Source organism: Rana temporaria, chromosome 6 (genome assembly GCF_905171775.1).
Source record: "Rana temporaria chromosome 6, aRanTem1.1, whole genome shotgun sequence".
Lineage (NCBI taxonomy): Eukaryota > Metazoa > Chordata > Amphibia > Anura > Ranidae > Rana > Rana temporaria.
The window spans coordinates 157,071,619-157,084,850 of record NC_053494.1 but is presented as its reverse complement, the minus strand read 5'-3'; the positions used below and the strand labels follow the sequence as shown (position 1 = coordinate 157,084,850).

General features: G+C 40.5%; 1 protein-coding gene across 5 annotated transcripts in view; it reads right to left on the bottom strand.

Moving 5' to 3' along the window:
- The window catches only part of ZNF385B (zinc finger protein 385B), a 665,073-nt gene that overhangs the window by 85,214 nt on the left and 566,627 nt on the right, over positions 1–13,232 (bottom strand). The window lies entirely within an intron of this gene.

Sequence of the window (13,232 nt, the reverse complement as noted above, 5' to 3'; positions counted from 1 at the left end):
AGGTGTGAATGGGGAGCAGGTGTGATAAATTTGGTGTTACCGCTTTCACTCATTCATACTGGTACTAGAAGTTCAACATGGCACCTCATGGCAAAGAACTCTCTGAGGATCTGAAAAAAAGAATTGTTGCTCTACATAAAGATGGTCTAGGCTATAAGAAGATTGCCAAGACCCTGAAACTGAGCTGCAGCACGGTGGCCAAGACCATACAGGGGTTTAACAGGACAGGTTCCACTCGGAACATGCATTGCCATGGTCGACCAAAGAAGTTGATTGCACTTGTTCTGCGTCATTTTCAGAGTTTGTCTTTGGAAAATAGATCAATGAGTGCTACCATCATTGCTGCAGAGGTTGAAGGGGTGAGAGGTCAGCCTGTCAGTGCTTAGACAATACGCCGCACACTGCATCAAATTGGTCTGCATGGCTGTTGTCCCAGAATGAAGCCTCTTCTAAAGATGATGCACAAGAAAGCCTGCAAACAGTTTGCTGAAGACAAGCAGACTAAGGACCTGTCCTGTGGTCTGATGAGACCAAGATATTTGGTTCAGATGGTGTCAAGCGTGTGTGGTGGCAACCAGGTGAGGAGTACAAAGACAAGTGTGTCTTGCCTACAGACTGAGTCAAGTATGGTGGTGGGAGAGTCATGGTCTGGGGCTGCATGAGTGCTGCCGACACTGGGGAGCTACAGTTCATTGACAGAACCATGAATGTCAACATGTACTGTGACATACTGAAGCAGAGCATGATAATGACCCCAAACACACCACCACCGCCTTGCTAAAGAAGCTGAGGGTTAAGGTGATGGTCTGGCCAAGCATATCTCCAGACCTGGCCAGCGATTTAAACATTAATGGCTGTGTGTTGAGTTATTTTGAGGGGACAGCAAATTTACACTGTAGTAAAGCGTTTTGTGATATTATATATATATATATATATATATATATATATATATATATATATATATATATATATATATATTGTGACAGTAGGAGCTACTGTCAAGGAAAGATGGACAGTTTTGCTGGACACAGGGGTATGCAATTTGCGAGGTGCAAGACTACAGAGCGTAGATGTGGACTGGAGAAGACTGCTTTTGCAGCTGTCTCCAAGTTTTGGTATTTTGACATGGGGCTCTGTAGTTTGGAGATTCCACAGTGTCTGGGGTGGGACGGCATCTCCAACCCTGTATCCAGATGTTGTGGATGATCAGCAGGGTGTGTGCTCAGGTGAGCACAGCCCTTTATAATGAGAGTGTGGGAAGACTGCATGGCTCCCAGTTGGAGACAGCTCCAAACTAAGAGACAGAAGGTCTCCAGAAGTCAGAGAGGCTGTAGGAGACAGTCAGAATGTTGGTGACTGCAAGAGGCAGAGCTGTAGACGCTAAAGGGAAGCTGTCTACTTTGAGGAGTTCGCTGGTCTGGGTGACCAGGATAAAGTGCAGAAGTACTGCTACAGATACTGCTACAGAGAGCCAGGTGGGCTAGCATTTTCTGTTCTGTGTATTTGATGGAGAAGAACCCCCAGCGTGGGAAACCTTTGTTTGGACTTTTATTTTGTTTCCTTTAAATAAAAATGGGCTACCATGCCCTTAAATATAGTTCCTGACTGGCTTGAATCACTGGAAAATTGCATCTACCACGAAAGCTAAAAACCCAGATTTTACAATATATATATATATATATATATATATATATATATATATATATATATATATATATATATATATATATATACTGTATTTATTGGCGTATAACACTCACTTTTTTACCCTGAAAATGGAGGGTAAACTGTGCCTGCGTGTTATACGTAGGGGGTTGTGTAAAGTTTTTTTCCTGAAATGTCCCTCTTAAAGTTAGGGTGCGTGTTATACGCCTGTGCGTGTTATACGCCGATAAATACAGTATATATATATATGCAATGAAAAGCACAGTGAAGTTAATTTTAAACCATAGTATTTGTAATTTAGCTTCAGTTCTTCTTAACAGTATACTCCCATCGCCATCATACCTGCGCTCCAAATAAAAGCAGACCTGTAGAGTTGTATGAAACAGAATCCAGGTCACGTGTCCTGGATTTGTAGCAACATGCACAGGGGCCTTGATATCAGTCAAGCCTTCAGATCATGTGCCCTAAAATGCCAGCTCATGTGACGTGGAACCAAAGTTTCATGAGACTTTCTATTATTGGCTATAAAATGAACATTTGATTATTTTACTACCCCAAGCCTGCTTTCTTAATTTATTAAAATGAAAAGCCCTCTTACCTGGACTGCAGTCAAAGTATGTTTGTGGTGACTGGTAAAATGGGAAATTGATGCCAATTCTGCAAATAATAGTGCTAGTCTCATTTTTCCCGAAAGTCTACATAAATAATTGCTGGCCTAGCAAATGGATGACTCACTCTTCCAAATAAAGCAGTTATAGGGTATAGCATAGGGAACAATGAAAGATTAAATTCTCCAGAACAACATGGCTGTTGGTTGCATTGTTTGTTTCTATAATGTTGGCATGCAAAAGTGAGCTGATTTGATGCGGTGAATTAGGAAAACCATTGGTTTGAATGGATAGCAATAGTTTGGGAATTTTGTTTAGAAGGTGTTTTGAAGATAAGTAAACAATGTGAATACACTATGGGCCAGATTCACAAAAGAGATACGACGTCGTATCTCTGTGTTAGGGCCATCCTAACTATGCGACTGATTCATAGAATAAGTTACGCATAGCTAGCCCTAAGATCCGACAGGTGTAAATGAATTACACTGTCGGATCTTAAGGATGCAATTCTAGGCCGGCCGCTAGGTGGCGAGGCCATTGCGGTTGGCGTAGAATATGCAAATGAATAGTTACGGTGATTCCTGAACGTCCGCGCTGCCCGTCGATCTATCTTTACGTCATTTTCGTCGAGTTACGCCACGTAAAATTAGGGCTGAGTCCTAGTTGTCCTAAGCCATGTTAAGTATGGCCGTCGTTCCTGCGTCGAAATTTAAAAAACAACGTCGTTTGCGTAAGTCGTCCGTGAATGGCGCTGGACGCCATTTACGTTAACGTCTAAACAAATGACGTCCGTGCGATGTCATTTAGCGCAATGCACGTCGGGTAATTTACCCGACAGAGCATGCGCAGTACGTTCGGCGCGGGAACACGCCTAATTTAAATGGTGCCCGACCCATTTGAATTGGGCGGGCTTGCGCCGAGCGCATTTACGTTACACCGCCGCAAGTTTACAGGTAAGAGTTCTGAGAATCAGGCACTTACGCTGTAAACCTGCGGCGGTGTAACGTAAATCACATACGTTACGCTGCTGTGGAGCAACGTAATTCTATGTGAATCTGGCCCTATGTGCCTGCCTTTACACCACTCTCAAGTAAAGTAATATTAAAGTCAAAAGCTTTTAAAAGATAAATTAAAAAAATAACAAAAATGTTAAGAGTAGCCCCAAATCCTCCTTTTCTCGGGTCCCCCACCTGCACTCCTATCCCCTCTTTCCTGCCAAGTGCTCCCAGAGCAAGCAGCTTGCATGCCCATTCATACACAGAGTTGCAGCATGGCCCCACCCCTCTCTCTCCCCATTAGCTCACTGGATGTGATTAACAGCAGCGACCTCCCACTGCTGTCTTAGCCAATGAGGAGGGAGAGTCCTCTTGAGCATATCACTAAAAGAAGATCAGGTTCAGTTAAATATTAGGGGGGCTGGGGGCTACACAGAGAAGGTTTTTTACCTTTCATGCATAGAATGCATAAAGGCAAAAGGCCTACAGCCTTTACAAACCCTTTAAATGTTAGGATAGGTACACTTATAATAAACAATACATGGTTTAAAAAACATTGTGCATACCTTAATTTTAACATGCTTGTGCTGATAAAATTACTAGCATTAGTGTAAGCCCAAATGATCTGATTTCTAAATGGTCGATTTCATTATATGTGATTTGTACATCCTAACGTGCCATAAATAAATTAGATATTCCCTTGGAACAATGTTGCAAGAAATGTAATCATCAGACCAATGCTCTAATTGGCATAATTGCATTTCCTGTATTACATTTGTCCTGTGATATAAAGATATGTATACTGTAGAATGAATATTAGCACTGCAAGATAATGTTGTAAAATGAAACAGGAAATCACAAAAATAACTCGCCTGGGAGATGTCCAAAGATAGCGATGCGTCTTTATTGTGCTCATGTAATTATTTTGCACAATATGAAAAGAATCAGTTCATTAACATGTATTATTTGCTTCCCTAGGTATATTTCATGTTGAGATCAAAGTAAAAATATTTCCTTCTTCTTTATTAAGCTATTTTGTATATATATATATATATATATATATATATATATATATATATATATATATATATATATATATATATATATATCATATAATAAAATAATTTCTGTAAATAAAAATTAAAGGACCAATTGGCATTTAATTAATATTTGTCTAAGCATAGAATTTAGTTATTGTTTTCAGGTGAGTTCACCACAGTACACTGTAAGTGAGCCCAAATAAACGATCACAGTGGCGGGCCTCCAATGCCACCATCCTTAGGGCACTGCACGTTTTTCTTCAGTTGATGGGCACATCCGTGGTTCTCCAACACATTATTGCCATCTAATGTGTTTGAGCAGCAAATCGACCTTATCTATCTTTGGGACAAATTACCAATAATTATTTAAAGCTTAGTTATGACAATTTTTACATAGTTGGAGCTTCAGCGGGGACAATGGCACCAATACACATTTGACAGAAGGTCTAACCTTTCCTATACTTTAACATAATTAATACATTTTCTGAAATCATTACACTGTACCATTTTGGTCATTAAAAACTACTTTTTCTCAGGCATTATCAATTATGAAGAACTATCTTCTTCCAAATGCCAGCAATTTCCAATTTCCAATTCCAGTTTAATTTATTCTCAGTTATCTTATCATCTAAAGTCATTTTGATCACAATCTTTAAATTTTAACCATGGATCTGGCCTGAATCAAGTCAAACAAACATTATGGAAATGCAAACAATGATAATTGTGTTTTTTGCTAAATTTGCTTTGCTTTTAGTTATGGTAAATGTGGCATGTTCTTATAAATCCGTTGTTCCCCTAATACACTTGCAAGTAAGACAGAAGCAACTAACTCTGCATTTAAAACGATCTCAAACGCAAGACATTCTTCACTGAAAATACCCGAAAAGGATGAATCAGATAATTGTGTACACAGGACCTAATGCTGAGAGTCCTATAGTTTGCAGACCACAGTCAACCCCACATCCATCCTCTGTTGAGTGGCTAGAGGGAATTCAGCTTCTTATGCTGCGTACACACGATCGGAAATTCCGACAAGAAAACCGTGGATTTTTTTTCAATGGAATGTTGGCTCAAACTTGTGTTGCATACACACGGTCACACAAAATTCAGACCGTCATAAATGCAGTGATGTACAACACTACAACGAGCCGAGAAAAATTAAGTTCAATGATTCCGAGCATGCGTCAAATTGATTCCGAGCATGCTTGATTTTTTGCGCATCAGAATTGAATACAGATGATCAGAATTTCCGACAAGAACTTTTCTTGACGGAAAAATTGAGAACCAGCTCTCAAATTTTTGCTGTCGGAAATTCCCGACAGAAAAAGTCAGATGGAGCCTACACACGGTTGGAATTTCTGACCAAAAGCTCACATCGAACTTTTCTTGTCGGAAATTCTGACCGTGTGTGCGCGGCATTACTATATCAAGCCAGCAGGTAGACACCCTTAACATACCCTGCACAGAATTAGAAATAACTAAAATTAATAAATACTTGAAAACTTCTAGTGCTCCTGGTCCCGATGGATACTCTATCACCTATTACAAGAAATTCTCCACCTTACCAGCACCTTATTTAACTAAACTAAATAATTACATATTACGAGGGAATCAATTCCCAAACTAAATACCTTTAGCCAATATATCTTCATTACCAAAACCCCACAAAGATCATAATCTCCCACAAAATGTTCACCCAATTTCTTTTCTTAACAATGACCTCAAAATATTTGAGCATTTGCTGGCTGATAGACTGGCTGCTTCCTTGGTCCACTCAGACCCAACTGGTCTTTAATCCCAGGCAGACAAAGTACTAATAACATCCGTCTAGTCACCAATGTATTGATTCAACATGCTAATCTACATTCTCGCCCAGTTTGTATACTTAGCATCGATATAGGCTTTTGATAGCTGGCCCTATTTAATTTGTCTGCTACTTAAATTTGGCATCTCTGACAAATTCCTACATGGATATAAGGCCTTATATCAATCTCCTCAAACTAGAATTAAGCCCCTGGGCAGCAACTCAGAATTCTTACCCCTCGTAAGGGGCACTAGACATGGATGCCCCCTCTCCCCACTAGTATTTGCTTTGGCGATTGAACCCCCTGCTTGTGCAATTAGAAACAACAGAAACAGCAAAGGATTAACTAAAGGCCCTAATGAATTTAAATTAAGTGGATGATGTCCTTTTACTCTTACCAGAACCCCTTATTTCCCTACCTAATCTTATCTCTGAACTAAAAATCAAAAAATCAATCCTAAAAAAATTTATTAGCAAGATACATCAAAGGTAAAGGAGGAAGATAAAAATGAGGACAACCTATACTGTGATATTTGTGTTCTGATTCTAGTATAAATACAATCAAAATTGTATTATTTAAGGGGTGTGTTGGATTTTGGTTCCTTTATTCTTTCATCTGAATTGCTTATAAATTTTAACAATTCTATGTAAATTTCATTTTGTTCCTCAGAGAAAAAGTATTTCAACAGCAGTTTTTTTTTTTACATCTGGAAAAGTGTTATGCCATCCATATCTGCTGGCAGAGCAAACTAGCGCTGTGAGAGGCATTACTCCAACAACACTAACTACGAGTAGCTTTACTGTTGTGGGTTCTTAGTACACAGACTCCAGCCAGTCAAACCTGGGAGAGGTAGATGTTTATTAAAGAAGCACTATGGTCAAACTATAAAATTGTATATATGATGTAGGTTGCCCATACTAGCATGATAGGCTCTCTTCTTTCCTTACTAGCCCTTGGACATTTTGTAAATTTATTTTATATATACAGACACATGTTTTGCCTTTCATTTCTATTTTAAACCCGTGTGGGTTGTTTTGCAAGGTATAGGTTCACATACACATTTTGGGGCAGATCCACAAAGAGAGTACGTTGGCATATCTACTGATACGCCGGCGTACTTTCAAATTTCCTGCGTCGTATCTTTGGTTTGAATCCTCAAACCAAGATACAACAGCATCTGGGTTAGATCCGACAGGCGTATGGCTTCGTACGCCTTCGGATCTTAAATGCAATACTTTGGCGTCCGCTGGGTGGAGTTCTCGTCGTTTTCCACGTCATGTATGCGAATTAGCTATTTCCGACGATCCACGAACGTACGCGCGGCCGTCGCATTCTCTTATGTTGTCTCTAGTCGGCTTTTTCCGGCGTATAGTTAAAGCTGCTGTTTTGCGGCGTATAGTTAGACTTGCCGTCGTTCCCGCGTTTATTTTGAATTTTTTTTTTTTTGCGTAAGTCATCCGTGAATCGGGATGGATGTAATTCACGTCTATGTTAAAAAATATGACGTCCTTGCGACGTCATTTAGCGCAATGCACGGCGGGAAATTTAGGGACGGCGCTTGCACAGTTCATTCGGCGTGGGGATGCGCTTCATTTAAATGAAACACGCCCCCTACTCGCCGATTCGAATTAGGCGCCCTTACGCCGCGAGAGATAGACTACGCCGCCGTAACTTATGGTGAAAATTTTTGGTGGATTCAAAGTTTAAACAAGTAAGTTACAGCAGCGTAGCGTATCTCCCATACGCTGCGCCGGTTTAGATCTCTGTGGATCTGCCCCTTTATTTTTAAATTCTCTTTGGTGTAATCGGTACTCTTTTTTTAAAAAAAGATGTCACACCTGTTTTACATAATGACAGATGCCTCTAGCAGACTGTTCTTGGGAAAATTTAGATTGGCCGGGTTAGATCTCATCACTATAGTTTTTATTGACAATAGGCTGGTGCTAATTGCATGCTGTGATGGTCCATCCCTTATGAATTCATGTGACGAGTGACGCAGCGTGTTGGGTGGAGCCAGGTACCAAAAGCGTGGAAGTTGCAGCAGGTGTAGGTTCTGTGATACCCCGATGTTCATTTATGTGAGATAACTACCAACATATCTTTGTGTGTACATTATTTTTTTAATGAACACTGGTTATATTTTTATAATACTACACTATGGCAGTACTTTTTTTGTTCTGAGCATTTGCAGTGATACAAATGTCAGACCGATTCCTTAAAGTCATAGTCACCCGTTTAATGGAGAAGTGGGCAGATGGGTTTTTGAAGCAGTCCTTGATGCTCTATTTAATCCCTGAGGTTGGGGGAGGTGTATTCTGGCCTACAGTGGTTATATAGAGAAGAATCAGCCCTCTTTGTTTTATCCAGCTGTATTTACATCTTCCACTTCTTAATAATAGACTTCATGGTACTTCTAGACCAGTGGTGTATTTAAATATGACCCACCCCTTCCTGTCAAGGCCACACCCCTTTCTATTTAAGACCCACCCTGAAACTTTCGAGTGGGGACACTAGTTCTAAGGGCCTGGGGGGAGGGGGCAATGAATTCCCTTAATTTGCATAGATTTCCTATCACTTCCTGTTTGGCTATGGGACAGGATATGAAGGGAAATCTCTGCAATGGGTCAGGGATGGTAAAAAATAAACTGACAGGGGCTATAACCCTCCCTTACTCTATCCAAAATGAAAAGAAAAGGTGTGGCCTACAGTTCTTCTTTAAGCACAAATTTCTGATAATTTTATGGAGAGGACTAAGAAGATATAACCATGCCAATGGTACAGCAGAAAACATATAGCACAGAAAGGAAGGTTTGTGGTCCAGGATGATAGGACAGTTAAAATTACAAGCAGCTTGCGCTACACTAACAGTGAAGCACAAGCCGGCGGGGACTCTTTCCGTGCTGCCCCCCTGCAATGTGCTGCCCTAGGCCTGGGCCTTGTTGGCCTAGGCCAGGATACATCGTTGTTCTAGACATTGATAAAGCCTTTTACATTTTTTTGTATCTATCTCTTGACTTGCCCACAACTTTATCCCAAAGATCTTTTGACAGTGCCTTGTCACCCATAGCTGATTGCTTGCTTCAGTTGCACTACCAGGGACTAAAATACTCCAGGAAAGCTCCTTTCATGCTAAGCTAATCAAAATGACCACATCCGATAACAGTTGAATGTCAAATGGCTTTGTGTGCCATTGAGAAGGTGATTAGCTACAGCTGATTACGTTTACAAGTAATTTTTAAGAGGGGATGATCCTTTTTCCAACTCAGTGATTCTGTTTTTGAATTTTTTTTAAATGTTGTTCTTACATGTTGATTTTATAGCTTTCATTTGGAAGTTATAAATTGCACAAATTGTGCAATCTACAGCTAGATAAAACACAAACTGTATCTGTCCTTATTGCAGGCTGTAAAACAACAAAATATGATCATTTTAAAGGGGTGTGATTCTTTTCTATACCTGCTGTATATTCGTCTATAGGTCAATTAATTAAGGTGAAGATGCACACAGCACAGAGGTGGTTCACTATTAGATTGTAGTGATTACGTTTTGCAGCACCGGGATTGTGGAGTCACTACTCTTTCACATTGAAGAGTTGTGCATGTTTTAAAGAGTATGAACTGCTCACATGTTTGCAATAGTTAGAGAGGCACCATTACATGCACACTAAGTAGTGGTGAGACCTACACATATATTCATCTTACATTAGTTTATTATTATTTTATATATAATTGTTGTTTATGAGGATAGTGTACTAATTTATATTGTTTCAGCAGCACTACACATTTAATTTGGTGCAATTATTAGTGGTGGTGTGGTAACACGTTATAGGTGGCATCAGCAGCTGAACATTTGTAGTGGTAGGATACAGGTGACAGCGCATAAGTAATGTTTCCTTAGTATATGTTGTGATGGTAGCCCCCTTTTTTTCAGACCTTAGTATGCTCCACAGTTTATTTCTCTAAGCAACAGTCTAGAGGTCTGAACCCCTTAGGCCTCGTACACACGATAGGTTAACCAGAGGACAACGGTCTGATGGACCGTTTTCATCGGTCAAAACCGATCGTGTGTGGGCCCCATAGGTTATTTAACCATCGGTTAAAAAAAAGCCAATTTGCTTTAAATTTAACGGATGGGTTCCTAACCGATGGGAAAAAAACGATCGTTAGTAGGCACAACCATCGGTTGAAAATCCACGCATGCTCAGAATCAAGTCGACGCATGCTTGGAAGCATTAAACTTTGTTTTTTTCAGCACGTCGTTGTGTTTTACGTCACCGCGTTCTGACACAATCGTTTTTTTAACTGATGGTGTGTAGGCACGACGGACCATCAGTCAGCTTTATCGGTTAACCGACGACAACGGTCCATCAGACCGTTCTCATCGGATGGACTGATGGTGTGTACGAGGCTTAACATGTGATGTTATCTGAGATGTGCCAAGCTCCAAGGAACGGATGTAGAAACCATCATAAGTACAATTTTTTTCTGTTTTTCAACAATGGTTTAGGCTCCCTTAACTTAAAATTCTAATTTAAAGAGATTAAAGAGATAATTGTAGGTGCAAAGCTGCAGACACCATGTACAGAGAGTTCAAGACTCATTACTGTTTTCAGGTAAATCAGATTGCTTTAATTGAAACTTCTACTGCTGTCAGTGCTGGTTGTACTTTGTTGTACAACTAATGAAAGATTGTTAATTGTATTAGCTTTTGCTTTATTCCCAGCTGTCTCTCTGCTATGGAATTTATTAACAGTGACTTCTATTTCTAGAGATGAGTGAATATAGAACAATATATAGCAAGAGGTCCAATGAGCATATGTTTAGCATTAGACCTGCGGTTTCCCCCAAACCTGCAAGTATAGATAAAAATCATTTATTTTTTCAATTATCCACAGCATGGGAACAAAAACCAACATCCACTGCTTCTGGGGTAAAACGTGAATCTTCATAGGATTCACTCATTATGCTGCTGTAAAGTCACAAAGTTAGATGTTTGCTACCCCAGATTTAGACTAGAGCTTTTTAGTTGCAGAAAGAGGAGTCATTGTGGGACAAAGAATGCCTTGTACACACGATCAGGTTTCTCGGCGGTCAAAAGACCACCGGGAAACCCGAGGGGAAAACCGAGAACCGGCTCGGTCACTTTTCCCCGTGTACACACGGCTGGTTTTCCCAACAGGAAAACTACCTGAGAGCTTTGGTCAAGAAAACCGGTCGTGTGTATATTCCACAGCAGTGTTTCCCGATAGGAAAACTGGGGGGAAAAAACGCAGCGATTCGCGACGGCAAAAAATAGAACATGTTCTAATTTCTTTTTTTTCACAGTTTTTTCTGTCGACCGGTTTTCCCGACCAAAAGGAAAAATTAAAGTTTTCCCGTCTGGAAAACCGGTCATCCGTTTGTGTGTACGAGGCAGAAGACAATTAGATGTTTTATGTTTTATTATTTTTTATATTAAACTTCTGAAAGCATGCAGAAGGAACCCTTTACTAGGTCTCTAATGGATAGTGTAAAAAATTTACAGGAACTAGTACATATACAGTACCTCGATCCATCTTGGGTGCTGGAGGAGTAGAAGAATTTGTAATATTTAAAGAGGATTTCAAGTCTCTTCTCAAAATTGCTTTTTTTCAGCCTACTTGCTGTCCTCACAACTAATATTTAAACAAAGTGGCTCTACTACTCCACTGACACCATGCCAAAAGCTTGGTATACACTGCTAGAATTTTGTTAGACATTTTTTGCTGTAAGAACGTTTGTTTTTCCAATCATTAATGGGGTCAAATTTACATTAATTTTCGACTGAGAAAACAATGAGAAAATTTGAATAAGCAGAATTAAAAAAAAATGCTCAAATGTACAATTTTTAACAATGCATGTGGTTTTGGTTCATTAAAATCCATATACCTGTATTCCAAAATCGAATGTTAAAAGCAAAATCTTGAACTACTTGTGAATGTCATTTGAATGTTTAAAGAATTTGCGTACAAATTTTCTTAAGAACGGTTGTATGAACTTTCATCTGAAATTCTACTACTGTACACATTACTTGGATGGTGACAGTTTTAATGTGAAATATACAATACAACTGTTGCACGCTGCCACCTATCTTCAATAGTTAACTCTGCTGCTGCTAGTACTAAACGTGTTCCTACATAAAAGTACAAAAATTAAAAATAATATGTGATTGCGCTACCTAAATGATTGTAAAACTTGAATATTATGACTAGGGTTGTACTGGTATTGGTGCAGATACTAGGCATTTTTGGGATTATCAGTACTCACGAAAATGCTCCGATACCAGAACCCGATACCGGAAGTGATGTCAGCTTTGTGAGTGGCCTCTCCCCTCCTCCCCTCTGGCCGGTGCCATGGCTGCCTCCTCTTCCCAGTGACGTCACTAGGGGCCACTGGGCTGCCTGTTCTAATAGCCCACCAGCCTTGTCTCCTTGCTGCGCACCTCCCTCCTCCAGCTCTGACCCCCGGCCACACAGAGCGCTGGATCCAGGCTCTCCCTGGCTGGATGCTGAGGCAGAGAATGGGGGGCTTTGTATTTAGACACTAGCGGTAACCTTTTGTACTTGTGCTGTTCGGTCAGCTCCTCTCCCGCAAGAGACAGAAGATGCACCCTGCTCTCCATGGCCGGATCTATGGGAGTGCCTCCTAGATTTCAGTTTTGGCCCCCACAATTTACATTTTAGCCGCTGAGCTTCTCATCAACCCCCGCACTCAGGAGCTGGAGGAGGTGTGGGCTCTCTCCCATCCTGTTAGTGGAGCGCTCCTCTATAGAGCGGAAGGACATCCCTTGTACCATGTCTGCAGTCTCTAACTGTCTCCTGTACCATGCCTACAGTCTCTGGCCATCTCTTGTACCATACCTGCAGTTTGTGACTGTCTCCTGTACCATGTCTGTAGTCTCTGACTGTCTCCTGTACCATATTTGCAGTCTATGGCTGTCTCCTGTATTATGACTGCAGTCTCTGACTGTCTCCTGTACCATGTCTGCAGACTCTAACTGTCTCTTGTACTATATCTGCACTCTCTGTCTCCAGTACCATGTCTACAGTCTCTAGGTGGCTCCTGTACAATGCCTGCAGCCACTGCTGTCACTTCTGCCTGT